We start from the raw sequence: 14,015 nt of genomic DNA on the forward strand, positions 1-14,015 counted from the left end.
CTTGTAGGCCCAAACCCCAACCTGCTGCTGGTGATGGCCCCACGAGATCTTTGCTGAGTAAATGGACCTCACTGGCCCATTTTGCTGTTACATTGCTTGTTTCCATTTCAAGATCATTCAAGCTGATGACTATATTAAATAATATGATCTCCTGGTACTAAATCTTGTTGTAACTCACTAACGGTGCTTTACAGTAATGAAAATAGGTCATTTGTTCCTCTTCGTTTTCTTTTGCTCTAATTTATGATGTTGCTTTGCCTCTGGCTACTTAGTTTATGCATTTCTATCTTCAGGCAGACTTTGTCAAAAGTTGTGTAGGAATCCAGTAACCTATAGCAACCAATTCTCTACTGCCTCTTTATCCAAAGAAGTCCTATAGACCAATGAAACATGATTTTGCTGTGTTGAAAAATTGCCTGTTACATTATCTCGATCAGTGATGCTGTAATTATGTTTTAAATTTTCATTAGAAAATTTGGTTATCGGTGTAATATGTATTGATTTGTATTTCCTGGGGTGACTAACTCTAGCACCTCTGAAAATGATACACTTGGTATTTGTTATCTTGCAGATGTCTAATTTTATCAAGAGATTATTTATTTTCTGTCAAAGTTTCTTAAGCATCTTCAGAATTTTTTAACCCAGGCCATCAGAGATTGGTGATTTACAACACTTTAATATAATCCATTTATTCTAGCATCTTTTTTTTGATTCATCAATTTCTGACCCTGTCTTATCTTAATCTGCAGGTTGTTAGCCTCACCTACAGTTAACATTGTCCAGCATTTCTCATCATAAGATCTTGGATTTAGTTATGTAAGACTGTTCCTGGGCATAAATTTTTCATGATTGATCAGTCTTTCTTTTGGGAGTATGTGCATTTATGTCTATTTCAACCAAAATGTTGTAGCAGTTTTCAAGAATGAAGACAGAAAGAAAAAAAAAGCACATTTGACCATTTTAAAAATAAAGGTGACCCTTTACTACAAATGTTGTGTTTCCTATGTGCTGTGGAAATAAGACTTGAAATTGAGCACTTGAGTAGTTTATGAGTTAGGAACACATCATATGTCTCGTTATGAACCTGGCCTGAAACTGTCCTCCAAAAAATAGCAATTTCCACATGCCTATTAGAAATCACTTTGTGGTGGTGTTCTCCCAACAGTCTGCCTGTCCTAGGCATGTTTGATGCCCTCAGCTGGGCAGAATTTCCTGTATAAGGAGGATTGCAGGCTGTAGTTGTGTGGAATCAGCTTTTCACTGATGCTGGGGAAGCAGATTTGCATAGAAGCCTGGTAGGGATTGAAGCTTTATCTGGGACCTAATGAGAGCAAGAGAGAGAAGAAAATGGACTGGGATGTGGAGAAGGGTGAAGGAGTGAAGTCTGGGATATGGTGAGCAAAGACTCTTGGCTTGGAAAATGGCTTGAGTGAGAGAAAGGGAATGTGGGAATGAGACATGGACTGTGGAGATAAAGGGGCAGCATCTTGATGATGGTGTGATCTCCCTCTCCTGGCCACCACTGCAACATTCATCTTGCATAGCTTCATATTCTCTGTTTCCGTTTACAGTCAGTGGCAGTCATGAGGAACAATTCAGCTGACCTATATTAAGTGTCTGTTTAGGATGAATCATGCCCCAGGACTGCTGATTTCTCTGCCTTGACTACAAAAGCTCATCAGATGATGAGCTCAGATGGACACCTCTGTAGGATCAGATGGGGCCCTGCCTCACAGCCTGCAGAGGGACATCAGCTGACAAATCCCTTGGGTGTTTTCAGCCTTCAGAAGCTGATGAGAATTGGGCATCTGCATGCATCACAGAGTCCCAGTGCCACGATAACACGCAAACCCCCTAAAGGACATCTTTCCATGTCACATTCTTAACCCCCAGCTACTGGACCTCTTGCCGATTCCTCAGTCCTTACCCCCATCTCTTCCTGTGAGCTTGATCATGGCTGGCTGGGTCCTCAGTCTGAGATTAGGTGCACAGGGAGATAATGGTGGGACCTTATGGAGACATAGACACCTTGGGTGTGTGTCAAGGACTGGCGAGATTAGTAGGGTGACTGGAAGAGAGGAGACAAGATGGATGTAGGGAAGCTGAGACTAACAGGACCGAGTGCTCTGAGTGCTTGGAGGTGCTAATGAGTAGTGGAAACATGATTCAGAGTTGAATCTAAGGAAAGGAGCCAGGAAGAGACAGGAAGCACGGCTGGGAGCATAGACACCAGCAAAGAGGGAGAGGGGCAGAGGAGGCGAGAAACGTAAGGAGACAGGCAGCAGAACAAGCACCAAGGAGAGAGGAAATACATACTATATATTAAATTAGTGCTGCCTACCTTGTGCAATGAATAAAGCAGGGCCCTGCAGGGGAAACACTGCAGCCACGTAGTTAATGCATATGGGAGCAAATAAATGGTTGCCTGAAGATGCCTGTGGTTTCCTAATTTTTCAGTACTTGACTTTGTACTGTCATTTTAATAAGTTTTGTTATGTATCAGATGTACATACAATGCTATAATGTTTCTGAGATGAGTGATGTGCATCCTCATTTTCACCCTGTTGCATCTCACATTGTTCCTGCGTTTAGTGCTTGGTCCAAAAAGCAACACATCCCTCTAGCCCTTTGCTTCTGCCCTACCAGGAGGTGTGAGCCTGAAGGAAAATCTGAACTGCTGACCTTCCTGCCTAGAGGTAAAAGCATTGCCCACTGAACTGCACTGTCACCTAATGCCTTAGCCTAAATGTAAATGCTCACGTGGTTTAGAGAGCACACGGTGGAACAGTTGAACACAAGCAGTGAAATCAAAAGCATATCTCCACTCTGTTTTTGTATTACTGGTCATGTTTAATGCAGTGCATTTAAAATGCCTCTAGAATACATTAGAGTGTTTTTGATGGTAAATTTAACTGCCAAACTGTTGCCTGCCTCACTGGGATCCTTTCTCAACTTCACATCCATGCATTCTGTGTCTCACTTCACCACTTATGGGAGAAAGGAGAAATGCACCACTAGCCCAGCAAGAGCAAAGCCTGAGGAGTTTGGAATCATTCCTGGACTGTTCAGTATCACCTGGGAGATGAGGCTGAAGCCTAAGCAGCAAACATCATCAGGTCAGTGCCGAAGGACCAATCTGACCTACTATTTTCTTCTTTTGGCACACCTCTCTGAGTCACACAGTGCAGACGTCTTGGTTCATCTGGCGATTGGAGAGCTAGCTGCCCTGACACCTAGCAGGGCTGGCCAGAAATAGAGGTAGGAGGCTGCCAATACCTGCTCTTTTCTTATGCGCACAGGAAACCTGTGATGAGCGTTTTAGATTCATGTAACTATTGCCCAAGGTCTACCATTTTAAGGGATGCACCAAGTCTGAACCCCAGTACAGCTTTTTCTGGAAATAGGCCTGCCCACAAGATGTCACAGACCAATAAAATCATTGCACAGCAGTTCATCTAAGAATTAAAAACAACAACAACAATAGCAACAACAACAACAAAAAAAAAACTGTGAAAGAAATGTTAAAAACAAGAAAAAAAAAACCTCTTGTGGCCCTTGCAACACATGTTACTCTGCTACTGCACAAAATTTAGAAAGTAGACTTGACTAGAAACTGAAGTGAAAGCCATGTATCTGTTTTCATTGTCAACAGAGAGAAATGTCAAGGAACAAGCAAACAGTAGAAAGTGAAAAGCATGTAAGATTCTGAAAATCCTTGCAAGAATAAGCAGTTGAGATATCCTCTATAAACCAAAATATGCAATGTTTAGCATGCCAGCATCCATTCAAGTTAATTACTATTGTCCACTAGACTAAAGTCTTGTGCAATCAGCTGTGTGATTAACCAAAAGTCCCCACAGATAAGCAAGTGGCATCCATAAAATCATGGGAAAAAAAGATAAATGTGGAAGCAATGAGATTTGGTGGCACTTGAACATTCACAAAGAAAAATGATGACATCTACACATAGTAGGTTTGCATGATCGGCTCCGAGGGATCCCAGAGACAGAACTCTTCTGAGCTCCCAGACTAGACACTTTAGTCTGAGCTACATTCTACTAGCAAGCTCCTCAGGAATAGCAAATAAAAGCTTTTCTACCTTGTTTAAAACAGATCTGAGAGTGGCAGAGAGGATGGTGAAATTACATAGATATTCACAAGAAATTCTCCACAGTAAAAGTGGTGAAGCACTGGAACATGCTGCCCAGAAAAGCTGTGGATGCCTGGTCCCTTGAAGATGTTCAAGGCCAGGTGTAATGGCGCTTTGAGCAACCTGATCTTGTGGAAGGTGTCCCTGTCTACGGCATGAGGGTTTGAATAGGTGATTGTTATAGTCCCTTCTAACTGTTCCGTGACTCTGTGACTACAAATTATGTTCCGTCTAAGAGTTGGAGAGAGCTGTACTGTAGCCAGGCTGTGAACCAGGTCTGCAGAGTGGTAACTGGACCTCTGGTTGGAGATCCACAATAACTGGCTGAGCCTACTATGAGAGGGCTATTTTAGGTGGAAATCACATTTAAAGAAAAAAAAAAAAAAGATCTTCAAGAGCAATTCAGTTATAGCTAGATTTGAGGAATGGAATAGCATCTAAAGAAAGTGTTTCCTTGCAGCAAACAGAGTTTTAATCACCCTGAAAGTGAGACGGACAGAAGGACTGGATAGCTCAAGGAAATGGTCTGAATGGAGGCAAGCTCAGCAGTGATTAAAAGCTGCTATCACTTCGTGGCTGTCCAGGGGATATTTGAGATGAGCTGATAGATCTCAGACCACAGGCATCAACATCTTTGCGGCACCACCTAATTGGATCCCATGTTGGCAGTCTCAGCAGTGATACCATGGTTTAAGGGAGTTGTGGGGAGTAAATCCACTTCTCTGGGTGGGGAGCAACCTGCAGTGCATTGTCAGAGTGAGGGACAGAGGCTTAGGCATGCTTGTAATGCCAGTGGCTTTATTTTTCTTGCTCTGAGGAGAAATAAAAGCTCCCAGCAATTCCAGCTGTCAGCCAAGCCCTGCTCAGAGAACTGAGATCTTTCCAATAAAGAAAGCCAACAGCAAGGCAAGAATTTGTAGCCCTGCTTCTCTAATTGCAAGGCTCTTCCCTAGCCCCATTAATTTTCCGTGAAACTGAGAAGTTTAGTCAGCATTAAATCTGGGAGTGTTGCCTTCCACTGGGGCTCTCTGTTATGCAGCAGACAGGCATACATTTTTGGTGTGACAAATATTTTATTGACATTGATACAATATATACATTGCAAAATAGCATTCCGAATAAAGTATTCCTCTATTTCAGTGGAGAGACATGTATGCTATACAGATGGCTGAAGTAAATCTGGCCTTACAATTAAAATCTGTTTAGAGTTTGTAGCAAAGTGACTGATGGATTAGGCTCAGTGCTCCATCAATCCCCTCACTCCCTCCCCACCCCCCCCATTCCCCTCTGTAGTACAACATTGATGGCAGGTCATAAATAGCCATTTGTACAAAGTGCAGGAACTCTTTAAGTATCATTTTATAGCTAGTATATATATTCGAAGTGGCTGGCAAAATGCAAAGTGCCTGTGGTCTTTAGCAATGGCAATAGGTCGTGAGAGGCAAGCAGTACCTATGTATTTGAATCAAGGATGCTACATTATATAGGAATGGTAATATTGTTGATATTCTGGAAACTCTTCTTTGGAGCACATGGAAAAAAAATTGTTTCCTGAAGAGAGTGAGGCTCTAAACTCGGTTTTCTGGCCAAATTTCTGCTTGGTTACTTACAGTCCTACTCTTTAATTCTCCCTAGTACTTCTGATAATTGCAGGTTTTCACTTTGCTTTTTGCCCAATACTTTTGGAAAATTTTACTGGACACCACTAAAACATTCACTTTGTTCTTCTCCAGAGGTTATTCATCACAAGGCTGGAGGAAAATTATGTCTTACATCAAGAGAACCAGGACTCTACCAGAAAATTATTTCACTGGTACTTAACACAACTCTGAAAGTGGCCCGTTGCTCATCAAACAATATTAAAACTAAAAGCAGAAGAGAAATGTGAAATTTTAAAGTAAAAGCATAGCCACAACTGTAGGCACATGCGATGGTAAGGAATGGAGCAGAGTCCAAGTGCAGTCCCTTATCTCAGGTAAGGAGAGGAGCACCCTTACCAGCCCCTTGCAGGGAGAGACAGCCTGGAAATGACCTTTGCTGTGTTCATACACACTTCCTTCTAGCTTGACTTCCTTCTGTTTGAGATATAAAGCCAGAAGCAAACTGTTTGGTGACGAGAAACAAAATCACAACCAATGAACTTTTCCAAAGCACCTACAAAGGAAGCAGACTTATTGGGTTGCAGGTACCAGCAATTCCTGCTGTCTCTAGCTGTGGCTTTTCAGGATGGAGAGCTTTATAAGGAGATTGTGGTTCAGATCCCATGGATTTACTGAGGCAATTACTTTCTATTGAACACCATCTCCCAGGTTCTTCCACACGAAAACCTATATGGATTTAGCTCACGATTTCAGTGCTTCCAGCCATGTTGTCCCTGGATTTGCACTTAAAGGTAAGCATGACCTCTACAGCTTCCCAGTGGGGGAACCTCCCTGATGTCTCAGATGGGAGAAAGCTCTAAGGAAGATCTGCATCTCTCTGCACTTTCTGGCTTGAAATTTTCCACTGTTTTGAAGAGTCACAGGGAGACTGCAGTCACTCCTAGTTGAGAGCAGAGATTACTAAAAACCGGTGCAAATTATAGAGAAGAAGGACAAATCCTTTTCTCACTCTGGAGTGCTGCTATTAATTAATTTTCTGTGATAGTGAGAAATATTTTATTTGAGAACTGCACAGGGAGCAGTTCTCCTCCTTGACCTGTTGTGGTCTGACAACAGAAGAGAAGCTTAACTGAGGAACAAACAAGGAATTATTTATTTGTTCTTGGCTCAATTAATTCCTGGCTTGGAAACTTAATGCAGAAATCAGGCTATTTTCACATGTGCACTGTAGTAAAATGGTGTTAGGCTGAGCCATGCCTGGCATTTCCTCGTGCCTGAGAATTAGCAGGGAACCATTATATTTGGAAATAGATAGAATCCGTTTAGGACACTGGAAAATATATTCTCTTCACAACAGGATGCAGTAGCCTCCAACAGCCAAAAGCCCAGGGAACCCAATGCCAGGAAAACCCATCTGCTTTCCTGGGATGCCAGTCCAAGGCATATTCATGCTTAGTATTAAAATGTATCTGTGGAAAAACACGGAAACTGAGATTTAGGCCCTGTCAGTTAATACAAGCTGAACTCAGCTTCTCAGGAGCACCTTAGAATCTGTTTCCAACAAACGTACCTTTTGAACTATTAATATACCCGCCAGTAATGTTTTTAAAAGGAACACTCAGCTGTAAGATGAACAATTCAAATGCTGGCCTGGCTCAACACACACTTATACACTTTGTTACAGAAAGGGCTGTAGAGGTGACACATGACATACATGCAAATCTATGCTGGCAAATACCCATTTTGCAGGGAGGACGACAGGGAGTGGAGGGCTCCAAGACTCTGGCGATGGGTTTCAGTTGCAGGCGCACTTGCACCAAGCATCTGCATTTACTTGACGTGAGAATGGAAATAATCAGGTTATTGTGCAGACACAAAATGCAGCTGATTTCCCATCCTAGCAGAGGCAGCTAATTCTAACAAATTCCATCTGTAACAAAAGGAATGAATAAGAAAGAAAGGAGGCAGGGCCTGAGGAAACTGAGTATGTAGAAGGACTTGCACAAGGACAGATTGAGAGGCCTTCCAACCAAAAACTCACATGAATAGGGTACTGCACATTCATCCACTGCTTAAGCTAACAGACAGAGACCATTTTGACAGTCTTTAATGCTGTTCCAAAACTACACAGTGCAGAAAAGGCTGTGTGACACTGATCTGCTGGCTACCACTGTTGTAGAGAGCTGAGTTGATGAGACCTGGTGGTCTCAAATGCAACAACAGGCTTTGAAAGTTCCATTACTACACATAACACGCAAATATCCTGTATAGTCACATCCAGCTTTGTTAACCAGCATATTAACAATGCTGGCAGCTAACTGGATGAGCCTCATCACTTCCTGTTGCTACCACTGAGGGAGCCAAAGCAGTCTTAGTAACAGTTGGACATTTGGACCAGAAAGGCCTTGGACTCTACTTGACATCAGTTATGTCGGTTCATTTTTTTCAGTTGATTGACACTAGGGGGACCAGAGGAAAGCTCATAATGGCATGTTGCTGCTGCTGCTGCTGCTCATTCTGGGCTATTAGCATGAACAGAAACAGCCATTCCATGCTGATGCCACAAGATTTTCAGCCATCTGTATCATTTAAACTCTTCTCTGTCCACTATGAAAAACAGCTTGGGAAAGATAGGTAGGGGAACAAATCCTTCAGCTCCACTTAGCAGCTACAAGAAGATGATAAGACATGGAAGGAGGAGTTGCACATGCTTCCTTCTTTTTTAATGCTTCATTTCTATGAACCCACTGAGGCAGAAATCCAACTGAAAATCTGTACTACCTCTCTAGTTGCTAGTGAAATGTAATCTTCCCAGCTTGCCAAGGCCCAGGAGCCAGAGCTCCAATGGAGGAAGGACTCTTTACTCTGCCTGCTCAGGTAGAAGAGAAAATGACTCCTTGGCTACCTCTATGTGCACAGGCTACCTACCTACAGGGCTTTGTGCAACAGAGCAATAATTACTATAACATGATAACATCGGATTTTGGATTTGTAAGATTAAAAATAATTTCAGTTTCAGAAATCATTCTTGTTTGGCACCAATTAATTAACTGTCCACTCCTCATGTCTCCTTGGATGCAGATAAAGAGACGTCACTGCTTCTAAGTTGGAGCATATTTTGTTTACTCATGTCTTGCTGCTCACCTGGGAGTACCAAACACTACATTTCATTGATCTTGGTCCTTGCTTTGCTAAGCGCTTTCAGCTTTCATCCTGTAAGGATTTGCTGCAGAATATATAAATCAAAGTATTCAGGGAGCCAACAAAGTCTGAAAGCTTGGCAACGACAGCTGTTGGGGAAGACTATGGGGTGAAAGATGATGGTCAGGATGTTGTTAGAGCAGAAAGGCCTCTGATGAGTCCTCCCTGTTTGCATGCTAATTGAAGTGAATAATTAGCTGTAGTAAGAGACAGAATGCAGGTGCTTCTGTGGGAATTAGAGGCAGATCTGCAAAGGAATACCTGAAGTGATATATCTAGCCACAAGGGGAGTTTTATAGATGGATGTTCAGAAACTGTAGCTCATAAGATGTCCTCATCAGTGAGTGAGAAAGGAATGTAATGGGTTCAATGTCATCAGGGCTCCTGGGAAATTGGGGATTTAATTCTTTGCTGGTACTACTATTCTATATATTCTTCTGTTTACGTATTCTCCAAGTAAGTTTTCCTTCCTCACACAGCTATTGCTTAGGGCAAATACGTTTAGCTTTATGATCATAAGGACTGCAGTGAATATTGTCTTCTTTTGGAGGTACAGATTCTTCACCAGCAGGAAGAGGAGGGCGTGGTGCCAGGCAAAAGCTGGCCAACAGCAATGGTCTCCTCCTCATAGCAAAAGGTCCCAGAAGGTGTGACATGAGAATTTTCTGTCAAGCCTCCAGGGCTGAAATTTCTGGCCAATCTCTCAAGACTTGAAATTTCAGGAGGTCAGAAAACATTACTGAAAATGTAGGAAATCTTGCTTTTTATTATCCAGCTGTTTTCAGGGATAACTATGTAGTTGGACAGAGACATATGGTTTATGGTAGAATATCCATCTCCATAGATTTATTTTACATGATTATTTATCGTATTTGTCTTTCTTTAGCAGCACAACCATCAATTATACACAGTGTAAAGGAGAAAGTAATAAAATGCCAAGTAATGTGCAGTAGTTCTCTTGTCTTGCCAGCAGCAGGACTGCTGATGGAACATCTGGCTCCAGGGCCAGATGGCCCAAGACAGGATGGCAGCATTTGCACCGCAAGCCCTCCTGGCCCACACATACTATGGAAGATGTTAAGGATCTCATCTGATTCTCAGTGATTTCATCACAGTGTCTCTTAAGATTGGTATCCACCATGTTGCTGGTAGTCCACAGAGACTGTGCCCTCAAAATTCTTGAGGCAAGGTACCACAAAACCAGCTCAGCTTTTCCATCTCCTACTCATGGATGGTACTTCCATCCTGCCTGCTAAAAAAATATTCAGCTCTTCTGGTTCTCCTCCAATAGTGTCTAAATCTTGCTTCACTGAAGAGTCCTCTGTCAGTCTTCCCAAACTGGACTGATCAGCAGAAAAGCTTCACCACTCCCCACCTTGATCTTTAGCCCTCTTCTCAGTTTTCTTGATCTCTGAAATGGACAGAATCAGCCAATAAAACTCTCTGTTTCTCTTTGGCCTTCTCAGAAGACCCTGGCTGTATGGCTCATTGAGTTCTATAGACAAACATTCTTTGGCTTCTTGGTGGAAATAATAACATTTCTGGGAACCTCCTTTTTACAGAGCAAAATGAAGGGAGAAGGAATATATCAATCTCTGCATGGTACAGAAAGGTTAATGATATTTCAGCATCTACAGTGACACCAGGGCTGACAAAAACTAAAGAACAAATGAAATCTTATGCCCTGTTTTAGATTTTCTTAATTCTTCTACTATTCTTCTGGGCATCTTGAGAACAACATGTAGATGCATTGTGATCCTGGTGACCCACTCTTCTTAATACCATCAACATCTGTTATAGTGCTGTGTGTGTCCATGCTTACACCTTCCTATTTGTTGTCCTCTGATACTACTCTTAATGCTTCTGTCACAGTTCTGCACGTAGCAACCTCCACACTGTTGTCCTTCAACATTACCAGGTGCCTTCCCTGTTATTCTTGTCCTGGGGCAATCTCAGGCAGCGTACCAGTTCCTTCTACTCCATGCTGTGACCTACAGACTTTTCTGCAGAGACATCCTTGCAAATGACAGTCCCATTTCTCTGCTGCTCAGCCCTGAATCTTTCCAAAGCAGAAATTGCCATCATGATGATATTCTGGTGCCTGTTAATAGTTGCCAAGATGAGAATCTACCAAACTCATTTCATTGGCAGCTGTAGCCAGGATCCATGTGTGCAGAGGTGAAAAGCGTTAACCTCCTGGCCAGGTACTAGATCTCGTTTCAAGCTTGGTTAGAGATGCTCCCTGTCACTGAGCGGATTCTCAGATGGCTTCCCAGAGAGAAACAGCCAACAGAATTTTTTTCCCCAGTTACAATCTGCTGCTTATTTGGAAGGACAGAAGGAACCAATAAACTGGCTGTATGAGAACAGGCAAAAGACAAAACACTGTACAGCCTGCATGAAACTAAAATTCCAGGTGGTTGAACTGGACTCTGAGAGAAACAAGAGAATACCATGAAAAAAGAAAACCTATTTTCAAGGAGCATAGAAGACAGTAGGAGTATTTAAATAAGGAGAAAAAAAAAAGTTGAAAGTGGGAAGGAAAGGGGAATAGATCAACAATCTCTGAAACTCCTGAAGATAGGGCTTGCTTTTCCTATTCATGCACAGTGATTTCTCAGCTTTCATTCTAAACATCTCATTTTGTGTACTCTGTGGACCATCACAGGTAAGACCAAGGAGAACATCTGAGCATAGTTCTGTCATGGTAACACAAGCATTAGAGGGAGAGTATGTCCACCAAATCTTGGAGTATTAATATGTCTTCGTATCCATACAAATAAGAATAAAATCTTTCAGACAGAGACTTTGTATACCAAAGATTCTAAATTAAACTGTGAGTCAGATGCTAAGCAGGAGGCAGGTGTGACATACAGTTGTGGCAGACAGCCAGTCCAGGGGGAGGGGGCCTGCCAGGAAATCTAAGAGCCCAAGGGAAGAGAGAAGACAAGAGTCCATTTTAGATTTCAAAGAAATGTCTTCTTCGGCTGAAGTGGAAGAGGTTTCTGAGAACATGGATGGGGTGGAGTAAGACACAATTCAGAGTCTGAGAATGAGGAGGAAGAAGTCCCTATAAAGAGAAGTGAGGGAATTTCTGAGGCTAAAAAATAATAATTTTGTGATATTTTATTTACCTTCATGACCCAAATCTAACAGAAAAGCAATTTGTTTTGATGTTTCTCTCAAAAGAGTGCCCTTGTTCTTTGCCTTCCAAACTGCACTGATATTTATCCAAGTCTAGATTTTCGTCAAGTTCAAGGACATTCAGCTGACGAAGTTTGATTTGGCTTGAGATGCAGAGAACAGAGGGAGACATTCAACACTGTACCTCTTGCCCTGGTGTTTGGGGAATGCAATGGAGTACTATAGGCTTGGCTGCTAACAAACTGGTGCCCTTTTTATTGTCTAGGAAAACCTTGTTTGACAACATTGGTAGGAGGAATCCATTCTTGACTAGAAGTGGGCTTTCCTTCAGGGTAGTAACATGAGTTGTTTATTAGCTGGAATTTCTGTCTTCCCCTGGGTGAGAACAACTTCTCTTCTATGCAATGCTGGTATGGAAGGAAGCTGTTTTGTCATTTAAAAGAAAGAAACAGATGGAATATGTGGCAGTGTTAAAAAGCTCCAGCTTGTTGCTACGGTAACTGAGGGAGATATATTTTTAATTATTATTTTAAATTCTTCATTGTCTTCATTGAAGGTAACAATGATAGCAGAGAATAAACAAAGTGATGCCCTGCTGTGCAAATCAGTCCCTCAATAAATAAAATTAAAGGAGTGCTCTGCATTGCAAATGCTGATACAGTCTCCAGAAGAGTGGAAGGACTACAGGTTATCTGAGGATGATGAATTATGAATGCTGGCAAGCTAAGGACAAGGCATGGTCATTCAGCACCTCTGCCCCATACCTTCAACTGAGTTAGGACAGATCTGTGGGAACGCTGGACAAAGATCCAGCTCACATGAATCAGGGAGCTGATGATAAGCCTTACAGGTCAGGAGAGAATACTCCCAAACCTCCACCATAAAGGGCATTGGCCCAGAAAGCAGGTGCAGTTGCTGTTGGCTCCTTGAGTGCCATTAAGCACTGGCACTCTGGAATGGAACATCCTGAAACGATTGCATAGAAGTTACGCCTAAGTAAGAGATGAGTGAGTGTCTTTCACCAAGATTTCTAGCACCCAAGATGTTTAACAAACTTCATCAACTTCTTGTGTTTCTTGCATACTGTAATCACTCTGCGCAGCACTGAAATGCCACTATCCCTGCTGTGAACTACAATAGTCACTTTCCTGTTCATAGCTACATTCCTGTTGAGAGTACAAAATAAGGAGACATTCCTGACCATCTGAAGCTATATGGTAAATCTAGGATGGATGGTAACTCTTTTGGCTTGGAATTTGTCCTGGGTATAGAAGTAACAAGAGTGATAATAGCAAATAGATTCAGCTGTGGTTTTGTTAAGCATCTCATGTCAGTTAAAACATCCCAAGCCGTTTTGACTTTACTTGTTGGGTCAGCCAGAGTTAGGCAGGTGTGGTTAGGCACACAGATAGACTAATATGGTAGTTACAAGGAGAAAATGTCTAGGTGGCTGAGCCAAGAGCTGGCTGCCTTTGGAAGGAAATGTTTTTCTCTTGATGAGTCCAAGGTCAGCGAAGAGAATGTCTGAACACAGTTCTAATTTGATCGAGAGATTACATTTTGTGATAACGAGTTCACACACAGCAAAATTCCTGTTACTATTTCTCCTGTCTGTGTTTGTTATTGCTGATGGAACAGGCAGATTAAAAATACAGCCAAGTCTGAGGAGATTCTCCCTGGGGATGAGAGTATGTAGCAGTCCTTCAGCTTTCCTGTCTCTGCCCCTAGCCCTATTCTTTTCCCAGAATTTCTTCATGCCCAAGCATCCAAGCATGAGAGAGATCAGATGTGGGATTCAGGGCATAGGCAGCTGCTCTCCTCTTCCTTCAGCAGAAGCTAATGCGATCTAAATTTAAGACTGCTGCTGCTTCCTGCATTTCCAGTGAAGTCTCCAGGGGTTGAGGAGTTGCCACCAGCAC

This window comes from Meleagris gallopavo, chromosome 2 (assembly GCF_000146605.3).
Source record: "Meleagris gallopavo isolate NT-WF06-2002-E0010 breed Aviagen turkey brand Nicholas breeding stock chromosome 2, Turkey_5.1, whole genome shotgun sequence".
Taxonomy (NCBI): Eukaryota; Metazoa; Chordata; class Aves; order Galliformes; family Phasianidae; genus Meleagris; species Meleagris gallopavo.